This window comes from Mus musculus, chromosome 10 (genome assembly GCF_000001635.26).
Source record: "Mus musculus strain C57BL/6J chromosome 10, GRCm38.p6 C57BL/6J".
NCBI lineage: Eukaryota > Metazoa > Chordata > Mammalia > Rodentia > Muridae > Mus > Mus musculus.
Window position 1 is genome coordinate 19158109 of NC_000076.6, and position 25757 is coordinate 19183865.

At 42.1% G+C, this 25757-nt stretch overlaps 1 long non-coding RNA gene across 2 annotated transcripts in view; it reads left to right on the forward strand.

Moving 5' to 3' along the window:
• Positions 1–25757, forward strand: part of Gm20139 (predicted gene, 20139) — a 66199-nt gene that overhangs the window by 16360 nt on the left and 24082 nt on the right. The window contains exon 2 of one of the 2 annotated variants that reach the window (NR_038021.1): positions 9142–9255. This is a non-coding gene — a long non-coding RNA (predicted gene, 20139). Of the gene's footprint in view, positions 1–9129; positions 9256–25757 lie in introns of those variants that run through there. The other variant, NR_038022.1, reaches the window with a different exon arrangement.

The window sequence follows — 25757 nt, forward strand, 5'->3', positions numbered from 1 at the left end:
TTCTTAAGTGTTGTTTTTGTGTAAAAGGCAAGAGTTTGCCAATTCTACGAATATCAAAAGCACTCAGGCTGTGCCAGGCTTTAACTGTTTTCTATTTTGTTCTGTTTGCACGAGGTCATAGTGAAGAGGATACTCTCTTCTGACAGCTCAGGGAGGAGCGCCACATGCCCAGCTGTGTAAGAGGACAAAGCCTTCTCGAGTGGACAGAAGGAGACTCCTGCTGTATGTTTGCTGCTCACTCTCGACCCCTATAGATCATTTCCTTTACACTGTTTATTGACTGTGTGCATCGTGATCTATATAAAGCATCAATCTGTATTTCTTCATGAGCACAGCTCTTACTAGCATGCAAACCTCTGCAGAGAATTGATGCTATTTTAGCACTAACCCCACATCTTCTACATAATGTCAAGAAATGAGAAACAGACAAGTAGATTTGTAACTGACTGGCTGTAGTCATTTTGATTTGGCTTACAAGCAGCTCTGGAAGTGTTCTGTCCTCTAAGTGTAGGACCCATGACTCCATCTATTGTCAAATGTCCTTGTGAGCCAGTTCTTGCCCTATACCCTTAACACACACAGCTATTTACATGCATACATATATCTGCATGTGAATATGCATGCACATATATATATATATATATAAATATATGCACACGTATATGCACACCCATGCATGCACATATATACATGCATATACATATATCCATACACAAACATATACATATTGTTTTCTGATTTCTAGGCAGTGATGGAATTAATTCTAAAACAGACAGGTTTTTCTATATCTTACTTTACAATTGACACCGTCATACATTTGTTGTGTGATAAATAAGAAAGAAGTCCTCCTGTTGCTCCAGCCCAGGCTCTGTGGTAAACTCTGGATATGTTCTCAGTACCCATTGTAAACATAGTGCAGCAAGTGCCAATGATACAATCCCACAGTTCCAGCATTTGGAAAGCCCAGGCTGGAGCAGTGTGAGTTTGAGGCCAACTGTAGTAAGACTTTATTTCAAACAGCCTGCCAGCCAGATACCATAGCAGACAAGGCCTTGGCTGGTTATACTAATAGGGTAACAACCAAAGCATGTTTAATGATTATATATATTATATATGTATATATATATATATATATATATATGTATATATATATATATATATATATATATATATATATATATATATATATTAATATATCACTGGAATCTGATCTATTACTACTTCCTGGGCACTTACTAGTCAGTTAATCAATTCTAAAGCTTTTTACTCCCTGGCTGTCTTAATTAATGTATTTGAAGTGATTTTCATTTAAGATTTCACTTACTGAACTCTTAGCACAACTCTGAGGTGGGGTTCAGTTATTTTGAGGTGTAGTATTTCAACATCATCCAGGATAGCCTAGAATACTCTCCATGCAGCCTATGCTGACTGCAGACCCTGGACCCTCTTGTTTCAGCCTTCTGACCACTCTGGTGGACACCATACCTGGCCTGAGCTCCACTTTTCAGATTGTGAGCTACTTGACCTATTATTTTTTTAAATGTGAGAATAAAATATAAATTATTTAAAAACTTACTATGATTATTATTGCTACTATTCCTATAAAAGAAACTGTGAAACAATATTTGAATCAATTCAACAAGCACTCTACAATGCTTTCAACCTGGTCAAGAATGGTTTTGTTGTTTTGGGGCGAGGGTTGTTTTGCTTTGTTTTGGAAAGACTGTTTTTAACCTGTGGATTTTGGTGGAAATTAACTCAGTCATAGTTGTATTGGTTCTCAAGTTTTTCTCTACTTCTTCCTGTTCTATTGTCTTCACTGAGCACTGAAGGGTTGAGATTTAATACTTAGATGACATTGGACCAGGCAGTGGTGGCAGATGACATTGTTCATTTGTAACAAACAGTTCCTTGGGAAAATATTTTTCTTATTTAATGATCATTGACAAAAAACATCCACAAAACTATTTGTAATTGTGATGGTAGTATGTTTCACAAACATGTTACTCTGGAGATAATGTAAAATTGATCACAAGTAGAGACAATACAATCTCTGCTTTGTGTGATTGTCACCCTTGAGTTCTTTGAGGCATTGTTTTCAATTCTCCTTACACTGCTGTCCAAGAGAGATGAAGTCCAATGTGCTAACCTCACTTCCTTTGTACTGAGACCAGTTTCTTCCCCCTCAGTACCAAGAATCTCAAACACAATCTCAAGAACTTACAAGAGAAATTTCACATCATTTACAGAACCATCCGATAGAGCAGTTCCTTTTTTTGCTCTTTGCACTCATGGCAGCGAGGATGGAGAAGAGAGGAGATGTGCACAGCACTGGGCAGAGAGTTGCATGCTCTATCCTGGACAAGCTAGTGAGGATGGGGAGGAGATGAGATGTGCACAGCATTGGGCAGAGCTGCATGCTCGATCCTGGACAAGCTAGCAAGGATGGAGAGGAGAGGAGATGTGCACAGCACTGGGCAGAGCTGCATGCTCGATCCTGGACAAGCTTGGGCATGCGTACTAATTCGTAGGAGGATAGGTGCAGTTTGCTGAGCCTACCTCCAACCTTTGTGATGTTGTAAGTCAGGGCTGAGCCCTGAGAATTTGTATTAAAGGCAAATTCTTAGATGCTGCTGGCCCACCTCACACTTTGGATCCAACAGCTTCAATGTTGGAAGAATTATTATACTGGTTAATTTTTTAAAAATAAACTTAACACACGCTGAAGTCATTCGAGAAGAGGAAACTTCAACTGAGATAACTGCCCCCATTATATTGGCCTGCAAGCAAGCCCGTGGGGCATTTTCTTAACTGGTGATTGATGTGGAAGGGCCCAGCTCACTGAGGGCAGGGCCATCACTGGGCAAATGGTCTTGAGTATGCTTATCTAAGAAAGCAAACGAAACAAGACAGTAAACAATATTCCTGCATGGTCTCTGCTTCAATTCCTGCCCCCAGATTCCTATCTTGAGTTCTAGTTTTGACTCTCCTCAGTGATGGAATATGACATGGATATGTAAGCTAAGTAAATCCTTCCATCTCCAAATTGCTTTTGGTTGTGTTTATTTATCACAAAGACAGAAAGATAACCAGTACATCTTGGTTCAAATGTAGACACTTCCCTTTATTAGCTGTGATGTAGGGGATTTGGGGCTAGTTGCCCAAGCCTTGGTGTATTGCTTTGAAAGTTGAACTGTTCCATGTTATAAGACATTGTGAGGATAAAATGAACCATATGTACATTATTTTAAGGCCTGTGATTATTGCCACTGTTGTTGCATAAGAATCTGTAGGTTTGCATCATCCCAAACAAGAGCTGAGAGGATTTCACAAAACCTTTCATAAGGGTGAATGTTGCACCCAATGTGAACAACACAGACTTCAGCAACCAGGATGAAACATAGATTGAAGAAGTATGAATCCCATTGTCTTTTGAGTCTGCATCTGTGTGGTCAGATCCTGGTTCCCTGGAACCTGATTCCCACATGGAAAACTGGAAAACAAAGAACCTACCTTTCAGACTGAATGCTCTCTCTGAGTTCATGCATTGCAGGAACAACCACAGTGCCTTGCACACAATAATTTTGAACTCTAATGGGGTGATGGAAACAGAATCCAATAGAGAGATAATGTAAGAGAAGTTTAGTGACACAGCCACATCCCATGAGTGGCTGTCTCCATACCCACCCCAAACCCCTAAATACTATATGCCAAGTTGAGCAAACTGGACTTCCAGGACTCCGAGGTGGTTTCCAAATGATGTTCTAAAGTGATCACAAAGCAAATGCTTCCAGTCAGTTGACAGCTGGAGCTCTTTTTCCTCGTGGTATTTTGTGGCTGACCTACTACACTCATTTTGTTGTTGTTGTTGTTGTTGTTGTTGTTGTTGTTGTTGTTGTTGTTACCTACCCACATGATCATTAAATGACACATTCTGCAATTCCCTTTTAGGCGGAATGCTAACAATAGAAAAACTCAGATTGCATGTGGTGAGTGTTACAGGGCTCTGAATTTTTTTTTCTGGGTAATGGGACTCTTGGTTCAGACAAAGTATGACAGTACAGTGAGTTCTGCATTAATAAACACCAGATAAGCTCCAGCAATCTGCCCTGGATAGGTGGAAGTTCCAGGCTTGCAAAACCTGGGAGTGGATAGAAGCAAGAATCAAAGTGCAGTTGCTGATCTGGTTGTCTGACCTGATGCCATCTCATGGGGCTGGAATGTGGCTCATGATAGCATGCTGGACAGACTTTCCCTGATACCCCATATTAATTATTGGCTATTCGTCCAGCTTATGTGTCTTTGTTTGTTATGTGGATCGCCACTTACCCATTTAGCTTGACAGTATGAACCATACAGAGAAACATGGTATCTCTGAACTTATTCCCATATCTTTGAACAAGCCTGTTCCCATGACAGCAAGTGATTGATCAAATAAAGATGGGGGAAATTAGTAGAGCTTATTGTTCCCTCTTCTTTGCTGTGTTTTAGATTAAGTGAGTCCTAGGATAGGGATGGTAGCAAGAGACATTTCAACATTACCTGAAGGAATAAGTTAGATGGGCTACGTGGTTTTTACTTGGATATGTGGTACTTCATTTTTCTCTACATTTTAAGTTATTAGGAATAAAATACCTTTAGGTTTTGTTTGGGCTTTTTTGGTTTTTTGATGGGAATATTTCTTCACTAGATACCTCATTATGCATTTTGCAACAACTTGGTTTTCCCTCACTGAACATTAACTTCTGATTCTTCTACTTCATGTCTTGATTACTTCTAATTTGGGGGATTTTTCCTGACTTTCTTTAATGGTTTAGCCACACAGAGCCTGAAATTTTTCCTGTATAAGTCACTAGCAGCTTCTCTGGTGGCTTCCAGACATACGGTCATCCCATCAGTTCTAGTCTGTTTTTACTCTGTCTCAACCACCCCAGTCCCTGGCCATCCTCATCATACATCAGAACACAACTCTTTCTTCTATTAAGTTGATTATCTCCAGTTGATTATCATCTCAGTAATGGGAAGCTAACTATACTTAAGGGCCCTACCTGGATCTTACCTAATAGTAGCACTCCCAGAGTCCCACCCATCTATAAACATTACAGTTGGATTAAACCTCTATCCTTTTAATGACTTACAGTGGAATTCGAACATGAGTCCATGGGGAGCAAGCCATACTTAAGCTATAGTGTCCTCTTTATATACAGATACGGTGTTCTACTTTTCTTCTCATCTTTCCTCAGACCTCTAGCTCATAAATTTTACCAGCCTCCCTCATCTTTGCCTGGAATTTATTTATTTGTTTCTGTGCCATTCTGAACTGACTGGTCAGTCATCTTCCCACTCTGTCCCATATAGCTCTTTTCAGGACACTTGCCAAGGTCTTTCACCTAATTTCTAAGGCTGTCTATCAGATTTTTAAGTGATTCGCACTGACCGCAGCCTCCAGGAGATCAAGCTGATGTTACTAATCGTTAAAAGCTGATTCAGCTTCTACGCTGCATCCCTTGTGCCTTTCCTTCTGGATTCTGCTCTATTCTTCTCTTTTCATTAAACACTCTTTACTTCTCTACCTGGACAGTATCAGCTGTTCCTCTTAAAGTCGGTCTCAGGTGACAGCAGAGACTTCTTCCACCTTACCAATGCATTCTCAGAGCTGTATCCCCACATGACCTATAGTGCTTTTAGTGAGATTTACTATAAACCATCATGGATTTGTATTTAGAAAGAAATCTGGGTTGACTTCCTAGTGTTTGTCAGTCTTGTGATCTTGGTCAATGTAAACTGAATCTTTGCTGAGGTAGACTTTCCTCTCTGACTGCCTGGAGGGGTGTTATGAGAACTAAGATAGAATTAACTGCCGTAGAATAGCCGTGCCATAAATCCTCCTCCTTTCCTCTTCCCTGTGTCCTTGAGGCAGTGATGACACTGTCCATTTTGTATCCTGTAAAGTGGCAATCATGGACAAGCTGCCAAAAAACAGTTACTGAATTCCCGCATCCATGTGCTTCATCTTTTGGTAAAGCTAGCACTCCACATACAATACAGTTTTGACTTGTTGTCTATTTCCCGTATTGCCTGTTGAAATTGAGGTTGTTAAAGAAGAATATTCTGTATAGAGAATTTCTTTATATAGTGAGCAGAGACAGTTAATAGATCTCTAGAGTGCCAACAATGTACCTTGCACATTGAGAAAGACTGTGTCTGTGTGTTCCAAGTCTGGTCTGGAATAAAAGAGGCCTTTTTTTTTTTCCTTGATAAATTCAGTCATAATCATGACCTGTGAGGAGTTTCCCCTTCAAGGTATTGACTCAGTACCAGGCTTCTCACCAGCTGCAGATCGAATATGAAATGGTTGGTTCACTCATAACTTTGCATGTGTGTATGTGTGTGAGAGAGGAGAATTATTAATGAGAAAAAATCTGTCTTAGTCTATTTTGTGTTGTTACAACAAAATACCACTGGCAGGCTAGTTTATAAAGAAAATGAGCTTACTTGGATGACAATTCTGGAGGCTGGAAAGTCCAAATAGTATGATATTGGTAGTTAATGAGGTCTGTTCCCTGGCTGTGTCATAGCATATGACAGGAGAGAGAGGGAGAGGCTTAACCCATTTCATGACACCACCAGTAATCCCTTCATAAGGGCACTCATGACCCAATCACTTCCCATTAGACCTCACTAAAAATTCTAAACATTTGGGATTTCACTGTATTGGTGACCAAAATTCCAACACACGCATTAAAGAGACAAGCCATATCCAAACTATAATATCACGAAGTTATGCACCATTATCTATAGTAAGAATCTAGGAGGTAAAACAGCAAAGAGTTAGTCTATCGTATCATTGGTGGCTTAGATGTCTCCCAAAACTCTCTGGCATTTGGACCCATGGCCCCCATGATAGCTATTTAGGAAGCGTTAGGAGGTGAGCCTTGTTAGGGGAAGTATGTCATTTTGAGGTTTTAAAAGACTTGTACAATTTCAAGTTAGCTCTCTTGCTTCCTGTGTGTGGATTGAGATGTGATCTCTCTACTGCTCCAGTGCTGTGTCTGCCTGTTGCCATGATCCCTGCATTAACGATGATAAAACTCTTCCTTCTGTAAGCTGCTTTGGTCACGGTGCTTTATCATGGCAATGGAAAAGTAGTGAGTGGAGATAGAAGGATAGCGTAGAATTAGCAGTTAAATAAATTCTTTTTAATTTTGTTTGGAAATAAGGCTTCAAACTAAATATATTTTTTTAAATATTATGATGTAGTGAAAAGGAAATAAAAATTATTGCAGTGAAGTGGCCTGTATTCAAATTTGACCTCTGTTATTTATTAGATGTGGAACCACCTCATATGAGTTGGTCAGATCTTTTGTTTTGTTTCTCACATTTCAAAAGTAATAACAATATGTACAGGTTCCTGTGAGATCAACATACCTGTGGGTATGCCCGCTTGAGTTCTCTCCATCTGCAAGAGCCATTAACAAATGTGACCTGGAAGATTAAAGCTTACAGAAGAACTTCTCCTGATAGTCCCAGCTCACCCTGAAGACAGACAGTGTACATAGATATTCATCCATCTGTCATCTGAAGGATGATGACATCCAGCTGTCACCATCTGCCTACAGGTCTGTGTGATCATGGTCATGTGTAACCTTCTGTAGGCTGTGCTGCCCAGAGGTTAGGCCAATGCAGTCTGGGGTTTTGCTATGACTATATTTTTTAAAATATGACTAACATTTAAATCAGTAAACTGAATAAAGAAGATCCCCATCCAAAATACACATGAGCCCTTAAAGCCTAAAGAGAGAAAGCTGACAACCAGTAGAGCTGCAATTCTGGGTGCCAATTCTGGGTGTCTACTCTGATAGTTTGTTTTACAGAATTAAAAAATTTTTAAGAACAGTTTGGTGTATATATCTCTGTCTCTCTGCTCATGGGTGTGCTTGTTTATGGGTTTGCAAATGCTCAGACATGAGGAGGTCAGAGGTTAATTTCAGTATTGTTCCTCAGGCTTTCTCACTGGCCTGGCACACACTAATTAGGTTAGGCTAGCTGGCACTGAGCCTCAGGGCATCTACCTGGCTGCTCTTCCACAGCACAGCATAGCAAATCCTGTGCTTCCAAGCCTTGTTCCTTTATGTGGGTTCTGAGGCTCAACAAACTCATGTCCTCATGCTTTTGTGCACGCACACACACACACACACACACACACACACACGCACACACTTTTCTGACTAAGCTCTCCCCCTACCGTGGTTCTGCAGATTTTGACTTGCCTGGGTCAACTCCTTAAAAAAATGGTGTGTGTGTGTGTGTGTGTGTGTGTGAAAGAGAGACACAGAGACAGAGAAAGTTCCCATTAGTTCACTCTGCATCTCTGGAAAGCTTGCTCACTAGGAGGTAACTGAATGCCAGGAAAAACTACTACTGATATTCATGGTGTCACAAAGGACACATTGCCAGACTCTCAGGAAGTGCTAACACTTAGTGAACTGAAGAAGCACACTAGTTCACAATCTATGCCTATCTTTGTTGCAGGAAATATTTTAAAAGGTCAACCCGCCATCTCTTCTGCCTTGCTGGTCCATGTTCCCGCTCTAGTATCGCTACTGGCGGAGGCCACAACACTATGTCCCGGGGGTCCAGCTCTCTGTGTTCTCACCGCTGAGCTACTCTCTCCCAGCTAGCGAGTTCATCTCGCTTCCATGCAACGCCCCATACACACCATCAGCCATCGCAACACCTAGTTCAACAGTAGAAACATGACTCCTAAGGCTTAATCATCTAATCATATTTATATTACAATAAGATCGCAATTTACAAAATGCCAATACAATAATTTCAGAGCCAACTGATAAAGATGAAGCTTTAACCCAATTATTCCAACCTTGTGACAATCTTAGCTACCCGTGGCTGTTTAAAACCTCTGTGTTGGCCTCTCCTCTTCTCCCCTCCTGCTACCTCTCTCTCTCTCTCTCTCTCTCTCTCTCTCTCTCTCTCTCTCTCTCTCTCCCCCCCCCCCCCAAACTCCTAGCTCCGCCTCCCTTTTCCTGTCAAATCGTAGGCCTGCCACTGCCCTAATGTGATTGGACAGAGAAAATCCTGCAATGTGTCTTCTATTGTTGGATATGTTTATTCTCTGCCTAGCTATTCATGGACCATTTGAGGGGCGCCTACTCCATACTGCGGTGCTCAACAGTGATGCTGTACAGAGGAGAAAAAAACTAGGAAGTCTTCCCACGATTTAAATATGAGTGGAAGGTAAGGGGGGGCTAGTGGGGTATGTGCAGAAGTAGCGGAGCAACCGCTACTTTCAAACCCTAGTTTCAAACCCTGAAACTAGTGTTTTCAAGTGAAACAGACTGAGTCTCATGTAAGACTTGGAGGAAGTGGGAGGGATGGACTCAAAAATTCACAGGGTGAAAAGAAGAGTTGATGAGAAAGGAGGAATGAAGTGTCTCCCATGAGACGCTGGGAACGTGGGGGTGGAGACAGAATTTCCCATCCTCTGAATGATGCTAACATTCCCATTCCTCGGCACCATAAGACACAGCCCTCTTGTTCTGAGGTACAGGCACGGAATGTATGGAGAGCAGGTCTTTGTTTTTGCAGACCGGGTGGTGGAGGCCAGGATGGCACTGTTCTTGCTTCAGAGCCTGTTCTCTGCTCTGCTTGAAGGCCTGACAAATTCCTAAGGGTGGGGGAGGCAGAGGAGAAAGCCCAAAGAGCCCCTGTCAGTCTTGGTGATGTGGTTTCATTCTTGAGCTATCAGCTGGCTGACTAGGCTGGGCGGAGGCCCCTCTGAATGTACAGCTGCACTTCATAAATGACCCAGAAGCCACCCACTTCCTTTCCCAGTAACTACACAGAGCTGGCATATTCGTTCTGTTGTCCCAGATAGGGAAGGAAGGGCTCAATTAGAAAGGGAGAGGTAGAACTTTAATTGGTAAAAGTGAAAGTGCACTTTCTCTAAAAGCTCAAAGTGATCCTGTTACCGTTTTCCCCAGAAGCGCCTCCGCCCTGTATGCAAACAGTCTCTTTTACCAGAAACACAAATCCTAGATGTGGTGCCCTTTAGAAACTTGCTTGGTCCATCTTCTTCATAGTTGCTCAGTAGGCTGTGGTTGCTTAGCAACCAGTCGAGAAGCATAGAGGTAACCTAAGTCTTTGACTTCTTTCTGGCCTTGAGGTCAAGATTGTACCCCTTCCCACAGCACTGAAACTGACCCAGAAATTGTAACTAAGCTCATCCTTAGCCTCTCCCATCACTTTCCAAGTTCTTCCATGGTTCCTCCTTAGCTCTCTTTGGTTATGGCACAGTTAGTATGATGTAATTCAGAGTAAGCTGGGAACAAGGGGCTGAATCTGGAACTTAGCTAGGTCCTAACCTAGCATCCAGCTCCGTCCTGTTGCAGGAGGGGGGTCTAAGGCCAGGCCTCAGCCTTCGACCTGCCTGCATGCTCAGCTGTGAGTAGACCATCATCACCTTCTGAATCACCGGACCCAGGACAGATGGCTAGGCAGCTGGCTGTTCTTTTTATATGAACTCACTGCCAAGCCAGTTTCACGGTGACCTGAAGGCCTCTGGAAGCCTTGGGAATTCAGACCTTCAGCCATTTGATACAGTTGATAGAGTTGGTGTTTTCCAGCCCTACCGCATTAAGTCCAAATTCATACCTTACTCTCCATTCTCATTCTCAAAATAGGACACAGAGAGAAGTAATCCATCTTCAGCGCCCTGGCATTCCCAGCCAGGACATGGTTAGAAAACATTAAGGTTACCCCTCAGTCTCCATTTAAAGCCAACCATATAAATGGACATTGGTGTTCTCCTGTGTATCCTCTCTGACATTTAAAACATTTCAGTTGTTCATTTCACTGGGGTTTGGACAGCTGTAAGTCACCATCATGCACATAAGATTCCCACTGTAGTAGAAGGTGTTGCCTCAGAGTCTAAGCCAAATCCAAGCCCACACCTTCCCAGAGGTCTCTGTTTTGCCTTATGAATGTACTTGCCATCTATAAGGCTCCACATGCACATGAAGGCAGAGGCTGTGGCTGTCCTGCCTACCTCACTTTTGCCTCTCAGAGCCTAATGTCCCACAACTTCAGAATGAATATTTATAGAGGGAACACCTTGACACTGAGCACTATATGTGTAATTGCACCTGTGTCTTTCTCCTACACTGAATGATTCACAAAGATCAGAACTGTGAAGAGAGGGCCAAGTCGATGAAATATAAGGCTGACATCTATTGTGTCCCTATGCAATGGCAAGCCAAATGATGCTCAGACCCCATATATGCTCAGACACCAAAATATCTTTTCTTTACCATAAAAACAAACAAATAAACAAACACCAAGCAGTGACCTCTAGTGGCTAGTGGCGAGGTAGGATGGAAAATAAAAGCAAAGGGGAGTTTAGAAGGAAAAGTCTTCTAAACAAAACTAAACCCTTACAATGTTTACTTTTTATTGTCAACTTTATTGGATTCAGCATTTCCTTATAGACAAATACTTCCAAAGCATGCCCCTGAGGGTGATTATGAAGAGGTGTAACTGGGGAGGGAAGATCTGCCCTAAGCAGGCAACACCATCTCATGGACTAGGATTCCAGACTGGATAAAAAGGAGGAAAAAAAAAATTCCTAAAATGAATGTCTGCACTCATCTCTCCAGTTCCTGAATGTGGATGCAGTGTGATCAGCCACATCATACTCCCCAACCAGTTCCCGACTATAGATGCAATGTGACCAGCAGCATCACACTGCCACACCAAGCCTTCTCCACCATCATATAGATCCCCAGGATCAAAATGAAGCCTTTTTTTTCTTAAGGTACTTCTGTCAGGCATTTTCTTATAGCTGCGGGACAGTAACTAGTACCACCCTCAGCAATTATCACACAGATACATTTACTGAGAATTTTCTCTCAGACTTGTACTTTAGTATTTCATTGATTCCAACTATGAAACAGATATGATAGCCATAGCATTTGTGCAAGGAGATCTTGGAATGCTGACTAGTTGAAATAACTTGCCAAAGCTGGCAGAGAAGTCAGAATTACATTACAAGTCTATGTCCAGAGTTGACCACCAGCCCCTGGCTAGATGAGGCTGTAAGGATAAGGTCCAAGCTTCACTCATCTCTGTTTAACTCATAGCCAATTGGCCTGAGTCCTAGGCAGCATGTACTAACTTCATGCAGGAAGAGGCATGGTCAAAAACACCAGGAAAGGGTAATTTTTATTTGAAAATGTTCGTGCATGAAAGGAAAAGCCAGCTTAGAAGGGGACAAGTAACAACAGTAGTCTCAGTGCAACAAAAGAAAGAATGTCACATTCTATATGTTTGGAATTCACAGCGTTAAGTTAAAAGAGTATTTTGAAGAAGTTTTGAGAAGTCAAAGCATAGAAAGCGGTTGGAAGGTTCCTGAAGATCTTTTGTTCTGACTTGCTTTTTGTGTAGAGGCTAAGCTGAAGAGGGCCAGTTGGGGCGAATTCTTAAAAGTGTGTAAGTAGATGGTCCATAAGTAAAGCAATTAGAAGCCAGAGTGTCTGGGCAGTTCCCCACTATAGCTCTGGGCAGTGTCTGCACTCCTGTCTCCTGTCTAGTTCTTTTCTCCTGGGCAGACAGTTCCACTCTCAGAGTTGTCGTCATGTGGCTTCCTCTTCTTCCTGCCTTCTCCAGAATGCTTATGTGCTATAATTAGCTCCTTCTCCGAGTGACTTCTCATCTTCTTTCTGACATTTAAAGAAAACGGAAGGAAGTGAAAGCTAAGAAAATAAAAATGAGTATGCAGGCTTGTAACAGACAATTAAGCACATTTCCAGGGTAGCCTGGACTTTAGACCTTTAGATACTTTCAAGTTGATGGGAGCCAGAACTGTATTTCATGATTCGTTGTTATTTAAAATATGTTTACTACCATAATGTATGCATAACTGATTGTCAATGACCCAATTCCTTAGAGGCACTGCACATTGCATTTTGTAGCAATAGAATCATCATCACTACCTATTAGAATAAATAAACATGGGTTAAATCCTAGCATTCATGGTTGGCATTACCAATAGTGGAGTACCCTACACTCACTCTTGCAAATGATTAAATAAGTCAGAAGGGGAGCCTGAGAAACAAGTTACTGTTGCGTGATTGTTCTATTGCCTAACACAGAAAACTTCCCTAACTTAGGCTGGTAGAAAGGAATGATTCCAAGAACTCCCTATGTGCTTTGTGAAGTGGAGATGGATGGTCAGGTTTTTTTCTTTTTAGTACTTTATGCTGTCTCTCTAGGGAAATACTAAGTTATTGAATGTTAGGATGAAGACACACCTCTGCTGCTCTCCACACTCAGCTAGGCAGTCTCTCCATGATTCGATAGAGAGCGAAAGCTGTTTGCACAGTGAGACCTGTGCTCCCGTGTATGGCCCAAGGCTTCTTCCTTGCTGGAACACTGTTAGGACTTTAAAACATTTTTTAGGTTGTAAATTTGGAATTATAACTTGGAACCCACAGCCAGGAAGTTTTAGTTTTTGTGACATTCCAGTGGTACCACCTCCCAGCTTTCTCAGTAATATTCTTCTCTTGTGAAAGGCTAGAAGTGACTTCAACATAAACCATTATATTTCACAGTTTTTACATTCCTTCTACAAATAAAGTGCAAACCGTTTTGCATAAGATAGTTTCTTTATAAATATAAGTAAATAATATGCCAACTCCTTTGCATGTTAGGTTTCTTCATGTCCTTTGTTATAGGTTCTAGCATAGTTGCATAAATACAGAGGAAAAAAACATTTGCTCATAGGGCACCCTATTTATCAAGTTACCCACATCCTTCTGTGGTTCATTGTGAAGAGCTAAAACCCAAACAAAACCTCCCACCACGTCATCCAGGTCTGTTGGTCCTCACACTTAGGTAGCACATCCTAAGCCCACTGTAAATATGAACTCATTTCATCCCTAAGAATGAATAGACCATTACCCAAGTGTGGTTCATATAAAAACAAGGCTCGGGCATTGACGCTATGCTAAGGCTGTGTCACTAGAAATTTTGTGACAACAGAGGGGAATTCAAAAACAATCAAAAGGTCTCTTGAATTGCTCATCAGTGTCTCCATCAACACATTTGACATGCCATCTGTGACCCTCCTGAAGGGTCATTTACAGCCATCATAAGCTAGGATTTTTACATGACAGAAAACTTAGACTGTTCCTATATATTGAAAATCAAAGGTTAGAAACCTCTCATTCTATGATCAAGTTCAATGAGTGAGAGTTTATATACTAAAAAAACCTTTCTTTGTAGGAGTTAATAACTTCACATATCATTATTAATATCAGGGGGGCTTTCTGAAATCAAATGAGAAGATTTCACTTTTCTTTGACAGGTACAGTTTTCCTTTCTCAGTTTAAAGTCTATAGTGAAGGTAGTTGCAGGTTTGTCAGTCTAATCCACCTGGTTTAAGATTTTATTATGATGCCCATGAAATCATCCACACAGAGAAATGAAAGCATGGAGCACTACTTCAATGTCTCTGTGTAACATCAGTATGCACATGGGATTAGTGCAGCCTGCAGCTGGGTCATTTGTTCCAGGTAATTATCATATCTGTTCAGTTGAAATAATTCAGATGAAGATTCAACTTTTATTTCCCCATGGATTCTGATCCTTACTCTTTCTTTTTCTGAGTCACCATCACCTCTAAAAATCTGCTGATCATCACCAATGAAGGCTGTTTCTTCTCTTAGATGTCGTAACGATAGCAAAAGAATTAGTTTGTATATGCCTTGAAATTTTATAAGTATTCCCACAGATTCCCCTCAGAAATCCTCCCTGGAAGATTTGACTATTTTTAAGTGGCAGTGGCTACCCCAAGGATGCTTGTAAAGAAGAGCACACATGGCTCTCCTTCCAATAGTTGCAAGTAGAATTTTCTGGTTTTAGCAGAGACACATTTGTGACTTGTCATTCAGTGTAGCTTCTTTTTACAATGCAGCTCTTTTACATGTTATAGGTACTTTTGATGACTCTTATCTCCATCACTCTTTAACATCATTTTTAGTTCCTTCACATTCACTCTTTTGTCTTAAGTCCTTTCTTCTTCTAAATCTTACTCTATGTAGTGTTGGATATATTATCTTGCAATATACTTTCAAAACAAATCTCAAATCTCATTCTTTTTAGCTTTTCCACTCTTGCCCCTATCTAAGCATCATAGTTTATCTAGTTCTATGAATAGCTCCCTCTGGAGAGACACATGATAAATACTGCAGTGATCTTTTAAATACAGCCACCTACATCTAATCAGTCACCACCTTTAATGCGAAAGTCAAGGTGAGATACACCATTCTGTTGTTTAAATCCCCCAATGGCTTCCTGTTGACCTCAGAATGAAGTCCAAACAGATGAGCTGCATCTTCTCCAAACTCACCAAGGCACCTCCTTGCACTTCAGCCACATTGACCTTCTCATGTACCTCTGATGCGCCAAGTTCTTTTCCATTTTTTTGGAACATTAAATTTCAAGCAGAAAATTAACCCTCTATTTACCACAGAGGTAAGACTTTGTGTGGCCATACTTTGTTAGTTGTACTGTTTTTGATTTAACACATTCTGTAAGGACTTTCACACATTGATCTAATCCAATACTTTCAAATCCAGTGTGAGAGCATCTATCTTACTCTAGTGTTGGATATATTATTAGCTTCAAGCCAAGCTCTTGCCCTTGACTTTGTGATGTTGGGCTGGAACTCTGAAAGCTCTCTTTCTGAAAAATATAGTATGTATTCACTTATAAGTAGATATTAGCCATTAAATGATAACCAAGCTATAATCTGTAGATTCAGAGAGAAGTTAGATAGTGGGGTCTAGAGGGATACATGGGTCTCCCCAGGAAAGGGAAATAGAATAGATTTTACAGATGAAACTGAGGGAGGGTGGGGACAGGAACAAGAGAGATCAGGTAGGAGACAGACGGTTTGTGTAGTTAGAAATGGCTTAAATCAGGGGGCATTTGGGAATGGTATGAAAACCTAGTGCAATGAAAATTTCCTGAAATCCATGAAGGTGATCCTAATTAGGACTTTTAGTAATGGAAGATATGGAGCCTCAACTGGCCGTCTTTTGTAGTGAGGTAAGGATTCCAGTGGAGGGACTAGGTTGTACTTAATTGAGTTGTTGACCAAGAGGGTCCTATGGAAATCCCCAAGCTGATGCTAAGACATAGGGGTTGTTCTCTGCAAACTGAAATGTGGGCCTCACTGCTCAGGACAGCATTCATTCAAGTCATTGAACATGGAGACGTCAAGCAGGTGCCTACCTGGAGCCTTCGTCCCTACATTCCAGTCTCTTTTGTGCAGGAAGGTACTCTGTAGACTACCCAAAGAAAAATGTGGACAGTAACACAGTCACAAAACTTTTCACGTACAATCTGTCCTGCCTGCAAAATATGATAGGGCAATGATGGCACAGAAGTTACAGGAGTAACCAACCAATGCCTAATATGACATAAGGCTCTCTCCATGAGAAGGAACCCATACTGATGTGTTAGAATAGCAGCTTGCATCTGAACACAGCATACCAGGCCAAAACAGTTCCACTTGTAAGAGGTTTATTAGGAGAGAGAGGGGGAAGGTGGCAGCAGAAAGAAAAGGAGGGGGAGAGAGGGGGGTACAGAGAGAGAGGGAGGGAAGGGGCATTCTCCTTTTATATATATGAATAATGACGTAACACAGATAAAGGTGGGAGGTGAGCTAAGTGAATTCTGGGAATATGGTGGCTGTTGTCTTGGCAACAGGTCTGCAGGTCCCACCTATGTGATGTCACAGGTTTCAGAGGTCCTGATACCAACACATACCCCATACTGCTTGAGTGACCAAGAATCAGAGATTAGATAGCCCAGAGACTTAGGATTAAACCAAACACTACCCATCTAAAAAAAAATCAATAAATTGATTTTTAATGATATTCTGCTATACTCATAGATCAGTGCCTTACCTAGTTATTATCAGAGAGGTTTCCTCTAGCAGCATATGGGAGCAATGCAGAGACCCATAACCGGACATTTCACAAAGAGAGAATCTAAATTGGAGGTCTCCATCAAATCCCTCTTGTTTTTGTTAGCTGGTTTTGTGTGTCAACATGACACAAGTTAGAGTCATAGAGAGGAAGAAGGCTCTGTGGAGGAGCGCCTCCATAAGACCCAGCTGTAAGGCATTTTCCTCAATTAGTGATCAATTCGGTGAGGAATTGGGGGTGGTGCCATCCCTGGTGGCCCTAGATTCTATAAGGCAGCAGGCTGAGCAAGCCAGGAGAAGCAAGCCTGTAAGCAGCCCCCCTCCATGGGCTCTGCGTTAGTTCTTGCCTACGGGTTTCAGCTCTGCTTGAGTTCCTGGCCTGACTTCCTCCAATGATGGGCGATAATCTGGAAGTGTAAGCCAAATAAACTCTTTCCTCCCCAACTTGCTTTTCTGCCATGGTGTTTTGTCACAACAAAAGAATCCCTACCTAAAACACCTCTCCTCAGAGCTCAGGACATCTCTCAGGAGGCAGAAGTGTGTAAGAGTCAGAGGGGATAAAGAGCAACAGAAAACGCAGCGCTCTGACTCAATTAAGCAAGGCTCATAAGAATTCACAGAGACTGAAGCAGCAAACACAGGGCCTACATGGGTTTACACCAGGTCCTCTGCATATGTATTATAGCTATTAGCTTAGTATTTTTATGGGACCTCTATGAAAACAAGAGAGTCTCTGACTCTTGTGCCTGCTCTTAGGACTCTTTTTACTGTTGGGTTGCTGTACCCAACTTTGATATGAAAGTTTTTGCTTCATCTTATTTTATCTTATTTTGTCATATCTGGTTGTGATCTCTTAGAACCCTATTCTTTTGTAACAAGAGACACAAGGGGAGTAGACCTGGAGGGGAAGGAAAATGGGGAAAATCTGGGAGGAGTAGAGGGAGGAAAAACTATAGTCGGGATGTATTATATGAGAAAAGAATAGATTTTCAATAAAATTATGTAATTATGAAAGAAAGAAAGAAAGAAAGAAAGAAAGAAAGAAAGAAAGAAAGAAAGAAAGAAAGGAAGGAAGGAAGGAAGGAAGGAAGGAAGAGGAAGGAAGGAAGGAAGGAAGGAAGGAAGGAAGGAAGGAAGGAAGGAAGGAAGGAAGGAGGAAAGAAAGCAAAAGAAAGGAAGGAGGAAAGAGAGAGAGACAGACAGTCAGAGAGAGAGAGACAGAGACAGAGACAGTGAGAAAAGAAAGCCATCTTTTACCCGCGCTGGCTTCCTGTTGAGTTCTGCCCTGTCATTGTATGGTCAGGCTCTCACTTGCACCTGTGTGCTATACAAACAGAATCTCTTGGCAGTTTCAGGGCCGAGAGGTGGGGGAAGATTGCACACATACACACCCCTTACTTCCCTCAGTCTATAGTAGAAAAGGCAGGCTGAATTCTGAGTCTTCTATTTCCTGGCAGACAGGCCCATTGTCACATACTATACAGGAAGGCAATCTAGATCCCAAATTTCCATACATGGTACTCATTTGCATAATGATGATACATACTGAGAAACATTGTAGCACCTTCTCTAACTTGAGACATATCACATGCTTGCTATACTGTTTCAAATGAACACAATAACTTTGTGAGATTAGAAAGCAACACTGAGACCCCACCCTCCCCTAAGAAGGAGCACTGCCCAGCTGCTGGCCTTAATTGACTTAAACTGTTGGGGAAAATGGGAAGAATCCGGGAGTTAAGCCGAGGCAAGCCTCACAGCCTAGTACAGAGCTGCTGTTGCCTGCCAGACACAGCACAAAGATCTGCACAGGGATGAACACAAGGCCCGTACCCAGAGTATCCCAGATGTGTGTGCAGCAATAGCGCTGAAGGTTTCAATTAAGAATTGCGGACTTTGGGGAATGTGTTCACAGGTCTCTAGAAGTCTGTAAGTCCTAGCTGTATTTACTAAATGTTTATATAGTATTTAACGGGTTGGCATTTTTCTAAGGACAGTATGACTCTTAGCTTAGTTAACCTTCATTTTAAAAGGGTACAAGACAGGTCCCACTAGTGCTATGCTCTCAATGATGAAGAAACGGAAAGAGAACAAGGCTGTGGGACCTGTTCAAGGTCAGGATGCTCCCTAAGGTGAAGTTAGTTATGATTCAGCCCTGGAAGCCTGGCTCTCCCGACCCAAGCCTCTAAGAGTAGATTAGGATGAGAGCCATGTGCCATTTCAGTAAGATAATTTGAAATCAGCCAGCTTAGGGACCACGGTGTCTTCCTAACTGTGGACCTCCTTTTACACAAAGACGGCAGACAGAATAGATAATAACAGCATGGACCCTCCAGGTCTGAGTTCCAGACTCTGACCAAAGTCACACACAGGTGTGGTAGGCTAGAGCTCAACTCCTGGCCACCACAGCATGCTTTTACATGATTAAATTCCCCTCTGGTGATCTCAGCCCTTAATGTACTACACAAATACTTCCCAGACACCAACCAATTGGAGCTCTCTAAGCAAATGCACTCAGGGAACTAGTTTTTCCACTTCTGTGAAGGTTGTCTTCATTTGCATGGGCTCTTCCCTTATCTGGGAGGGCAGTCGGCCACAGTCCTCCTGGACATTATCTGTGCTCCAAGATCAATGTCAGGTTCTCTGCCCCACAGGGTCAAACTGCATCTAGATTCTTTCTCTTCTTGTACTGGTTGAGACAAAAGGACAAATAATTTTCCGTTTCTTCCTTCTTTTGCTTTGTCCACCACAAAGTCTCCATGACCCAAGTATAACCTGATTTTTCTAACTTTGTTTTTTGTAGTAGAACTAACAAAATTTGCTGTCTTTCCCGCCTCCTAACTTTTGGTCAAGGTTATCTACTCAATAACTAAAGCCTAAACTCAAATGTGATGTCGAATGCTTTTCTCTACTATGTGGACAAAGTGACTTTGCTACACTTCACAAAAGGCTGAAGACACTGAAGTGCGCCTCCTCGAGGCCAACAGCTTGAGGGTTATGGGGAAACACAAGTTTTTGTTTTCAGTTTTGTATTGTTTATTTCTGAGACAGGGTGTCATACATACAACTTGGGCTGGCCTCAAACTCATTATATAGACCAGGATTACCTTGAATTCTGATCTCCTGCTGAAGCCATAGAAACTGAAGGATCCCTTTGTGCTCCTCGAGGGTTACTAGGGAAATTGGAGCATCCCACTTTTGAGTTCTTAGTCTTATTGATAAAATAATTTAGAAACAGACTCTCAGAAAAGCTCACAATTTTATTAGAGTTTGAGAAAGAACAACAAAGGAGGTGAGCTGTGATTCTTTTATTTATTTATTTATTTTAATTAGGTATTTTCTTCATTTGCATTTCAAGTGCTATCCCAAAAGTCCCCCAGACCCTCCACCCCCCCCCCACTCCCCTACCCACCCATTCCCACTTCTTGGCCCTGGCATTCCCCTGTACTGAGGCATATAAAGTTTGCAAGACCAAGGGGCCTCTCTTCCCAATGATGGTCGACTAGGCCATCTTCTGCTACATATGCAACTAGAGTCCAGAGCTCCGGGGTACTGGTTAGTTCATATTGTTGTTCCACCTATAGGATTGCAGACCCCTTCAGCTCCTTGGGTACTTTCTCTAGCTCCTCCATTGGGGGCCCTGTGACCCATCCAATAGCTGACTGTGAGCATCCACTTCTGTGTTTGCCAGGCCCTGGCATAGCCTCAAAAGAGACAGCTATATCAGGGTCCTTTCAGCAAAATCTTGCTGGTGTATGCAATGGTGTCAGCGTTTGGAGGCTGATTATGGGATGGATCCCTGGGTATGGCAGTCTCTAGATGGTCCATCCTTTTGTCTCAGCTCCAAACTTTGTCTCTGTAACTCCTCCATGGGTGTTTTGTTCCCAATTCTAAGAAGGGGCAAGTGTCCACACTTTGATCTTCATTCTTCTTGAGTTTCAAATTAGATATTTTCTTTATTTACATTTCAAATGTTAGCCCCTTTCCTTGTTTCCCCTCCAAAAACCTCTCCCCCCTTTCCCTTCCCCTGTGAACTGTGATTCTTCGCAGTTGCCAAGAAGTGGGAGATGAAGAGGATAGAAAGCCATGCCTTTTAAGTTCCGGCCTGTGCAGCAATGGGGTCAGGAGGTGGTCACTAGATAGAAGGCAGCTTCAGAGAAAGAGTGGCTTTAGCCAGTTTCTAAAACAAACAAACAAAAACAAAACAGCAACAACAGAACAAAAAAAAAAAAAAGGGAAGGAAAAGTTAGACTTTTCTGAGTTAGTACTCAGAAAGACAGCCAGACCCTAAGGTGCTCTGCAGTGGAAGCTCTCCTCAAGGGTAGAGCTGCCGGGAGGATAAAGATATTATCTCATTAAATGGAGTCTTAGCTCTCCTATTTTCTGAGTGTGACTTCCGGTGAACCATCTTTTCTTGGAGTCAGGGATGGACATGTGACCTGGCTAATGACAGGATGATGCTTGGGACATCTTAGAATGTCAGACCAGAGACAGACTTGGATTTCTTCTCTCTCTGTCTCTGTCTCTCTGTTTCTGTCTCTGTGTGTCTCTCTGTCACTCTTGGTCTATAACTATGTGTGTCTCTGTCTCTCTGTGTGTCTCTCTGTCTCTCTCTGTGTCTCTGTCTCTTTCTGAATCTCTGTCTCTCCTTCCCTCTCTCTACAGGGTCTCATTTGAGTAGTCTCCAGAGAGAGAGTTCAAGGCCAGCAAGGACTACTCACAGAGATCCACTTGCTTCTATCTATAGAATTCTGGGGTCAAAGCCTTGAGCCACCAAATCACTAACCTCTCAGGAATTCTATTCTTTTGAGCAGAAGGAAGAAGCTTTCCATTAATGGGCCTCAACAAAGCCCAGATACCTCAATTCTTGTCATGTAGCAATTTAAGTCTTAAGGAAGTGTTCCCTTTTTTTAGTGCAACCAGAGAAAGAAAGAGTGTGGTCCAAGTCCATGAGGAGAGGTCCATCTTCAGTGGCCCTCAAGATTGCTAATCTCTGTCTCGGTACCTAACAGTGAATCTACTGCCTCCAGGGTGCTGAGATTAAAGATGTGTTCCATCAAGCCCAGTTTATGTGGCACTGAGAATCAAACCCAAGTTTCCAGGCATGTTAAGCATTCTACAATTAAGTCTCATCCCAAGCTTGGGAGTTTGTTAGAATTACAGTCTCAAACCCATGTCAGAATCATTGAATCTTTATTTGCATTGGATAATTTATGTGGACTTTAAAAATGTGAGAAAACTGAGTTAAATAATATCAAGCTACATCCATATTTATAAATAATATCAATTGCTGACCTACAATATCAAATTGCAATTGACTCATAAATTATGAGAGAAAATGCTCTGGCATTTCCTAAGATACATAACAGCAGACAAAGGAAGAAAACTCTATTTGACAGACGATTTTGCCTGGAATATATACACCTTACCCTATAGTGGTTTCTCCATGAAGTAAAGTATTCATACAAAAGAGAAACTGGTATCAATAGATTTTGATGTGAATATTTGAGCCAACATGCTCAAAAGTCCCTTCAGTCAGGCCTTCTTTAAACTTCTATAAAACCCACCCTCACACACTTCAGCATTTTATTTTTGATGTTGCCACTTGGGAAGTTAGTTCATTGCAACAGATGGCAGTGTCTAAGTCCACAGGCAGGCTGGCTCTCACAAAAACGGCTCACGAGTCAAATGAAGATGAATGAATCCTACTTTTATTTAATCTACACTGAGAGAAGAGTGGGTATAATTTGACTTGCTTTATAGCACACGGCATACCAGCAACCATGTTAAGTGGTTGTTCTGTCTCCGCCACACCAGCCTGCCTTGGTCACTGAGAGTGAAGTTGAACTTGATCATCCAGCCTTTGCAGCAGACAAAAACAGTATCTAGAACCAACCCAGGGCCATGGCTGTTATATGCCAATTAGCCTGATGAGCTGCTGGGATTCCATTTGTGTTCTGAGTCAAGGTCACTGGATGTCATAATTTCACAAAGGAGTTGACAAATATATGTACAGTGTCTCACATATACTAATAGTATTGTGCATATCAGGTGTCCTGGCCCTGTACCTGCTCCATGTGGTCTTCCTATCATGTCTGATGCAGCATTAATTTACTTACAATATGTTTAAAAATATGAGCCTCCTCTTCTCAGTTGTTCTCTTCCTCAGCAGAATGGAATGTTCACCAACAATGTAGCCAAGGTTCATGACACCTGCTCAGATACAACGCCCTCCACTTCTTTGTCTGCTGTTACTCTTGCATGTACAATAGTCTCCAAAACTCATATGCTGGAAGTTTGGACTTCGGTGCAACAGGATTCAAGGGCAGGCCCTCGAGCAGTGAGTGACTTACTCAATAGGATGCTTGCATTGTGAATAGAGGAGGCAAGTAACTGCAGGCACATCTTGAAGGGTCTGTTTTGCCCCTGGACCCTTTCTCTCATTCTCTGCTTCCCAGCTGTCATTGTTACCTAAGTAGCTTTGTTCCACCTGGAATGTTCAGCCTCGATGGGGGCCCAGAGCCAATCAGCCATGCACTGCGCTTTTGAACCCGGGATCCAAGTCTTCTACTTTAAGTCAGAAAAGGCTGATTTTTATACTCACCTCATTAGAAGTGCTACAAATACAGGAACTTTCTGTTGTTTTCTACTCGTGTGCTTTAACTCCATGTGAACGCAGTACAAAGTCAGTACTTTAAAAAATAACTGACCAGGATCCTGAAAGAAGCATTGGGTGGGTTTGGCATAAGAGCTAAAATGAGTTTTGAAAACCACAAGGATTAACAAAGAGGATATTAATGTACTAGGACATGAAGGACAGAGGCTTGGAACAGGAAAGGCAGAGGACAGTGACCGTCATCCTGTGGCTTTGACCTTTGTCCAGATGGGTGTCGATCCCTTTACAGGCTCAAGGATATGGCATCAATCAGTGACCTATCATCTCTGAATCTAAGGAAATCACCTTATTTCTGGAAATGCTCACGTATTAGTCAGGGTTCTCTAGAGTCACAGAACTCATGGGTAGTCTCTGTATAGTAAGGGAATTTGTTGATGACTTACAGTCTGTAGTTCAACTCTCAACAATGGCCAGCAGCAGCTGTGAATGGAAGTCCAAGGATCTAGCAGTTGCTCCGTCCCACAAGGTAAGCAAGCAATCAAAGAAGAGAGAGAATAAATCTTCCTTCTTCCAATGTCCTTATGTAGGTCTCCTGCAGAAGTGTAGCCCAGATTAAAGGTGTGTGCCACCACACCTTTAATCCCAGATGACCTTGAACTCAGAGATCTCCCTGTTTTAATCTTCTGGAATTCATAGCCACTATACTGCAAGATCTCCATGCCAAGATCCAGGTCAGAAACTTGTATCTCCCAGACACCAGATTAGGATCACTGGTGAGCCTTTCGATTCTGGATTGTAGTTCAGTCCAGATATAGTCAAGTTGACCACCAGGAACAGCCACTACAGCTCACGAAATTTTCTATGCTCTCTATGTACTCTGGTTTTCTGCTAATTTTACTCACAAACTGGTTTAAATGATATCCTTGAAATAATAGTTCAGTGAATAAAATACATATTACTGAGGAGACTTTAGAGCCATTACGAAGACCAGTATTTTCATATTGACCCCATAGGGTTATCCTTCCTTTTACTTAAGAAAGAACAGAATGTTGCAACCTAGAGAACCTTGGAGACACTCAAGCTGTAGACCATGTACCAGTCAGTTTGACTGCTGTTAGAAGGGTCCCTGCCTAGTTCTGTTTACTATCCCTTCTTATTCTGTTGTTGTTCTTATAGGAAAAGAGTATGATTTCTATTCTCCACATAGAGATATAGACTTTTAAATTTCTAAGATTAGAATTACTTAGTAGAAGAAGAAGGGAATGAAAGAAAATAAAACTTGAGACCTGTGATTCATGTAATTTATGTCAAATAGCCCAAAGAGTTGTTTGTGAGCTTTGAAACCTGGGGCTGAGAACATAGCAGAACAGGCCAGGACATGCCCGGGCAGGCCCTTCGTTAAGATATTCCTGAGGCTACTAGGCCATAAAGATAAAGAGAATGACATGTTCGGGCTGGCCCAGCATCTCCCTATCTCCCGCCCTTCTGACCTAAGTTAAATGTTATCTGCATGTACAGTCTGCTGATGTATAAATGGACCAACCATGTGAAATCACGCCAATTCCTCCTCCAGCCCTAAACCCTTTTCTATAAAAACCCCTAGCTTCCAAGCCTCGGGGTCGAATCCACTGTCTCCTGTGTAAGATATGTTTCCGACCCGGAGCTCCGCTATTAAACTACCTCTTGTATTACATCAAGATGGTCTGTTCGTGATTTTTGGGTGCACGCCGAATCGGGAACAGAGTGGGGGTTTCCCCACTAGGTTCTTTCATGTCCACAGCAGGGGTGTGTTTTTCTAGACACAATTTTTTTTCTCCCTTCATTAACATTATTTATCAACTTTTAAGAACATTGTATAGCAGTCAGGCATGGTTGTTTACCCTGAAATCCTTGAATTTGGGAATCTGGGGAGGGAGGATTGATGCACGTTTAAGGACAGTCTGGGCTATACAGGGACATCCTGTCTCAAGACTCTCCAAATGATATATTGTAGGCTTGTGTGTCCCTAGTCCTCTCTGCCATAGGGCAGGGCAGGCTGGGGAGGCAGAATGTAGGGAGCTTGACTGTGCTTATCTCACAGGAGTGTTGGGTTGTAGGGAAGCCCCAGGAGGCACTGCTCCTGGGTAGGAAAGC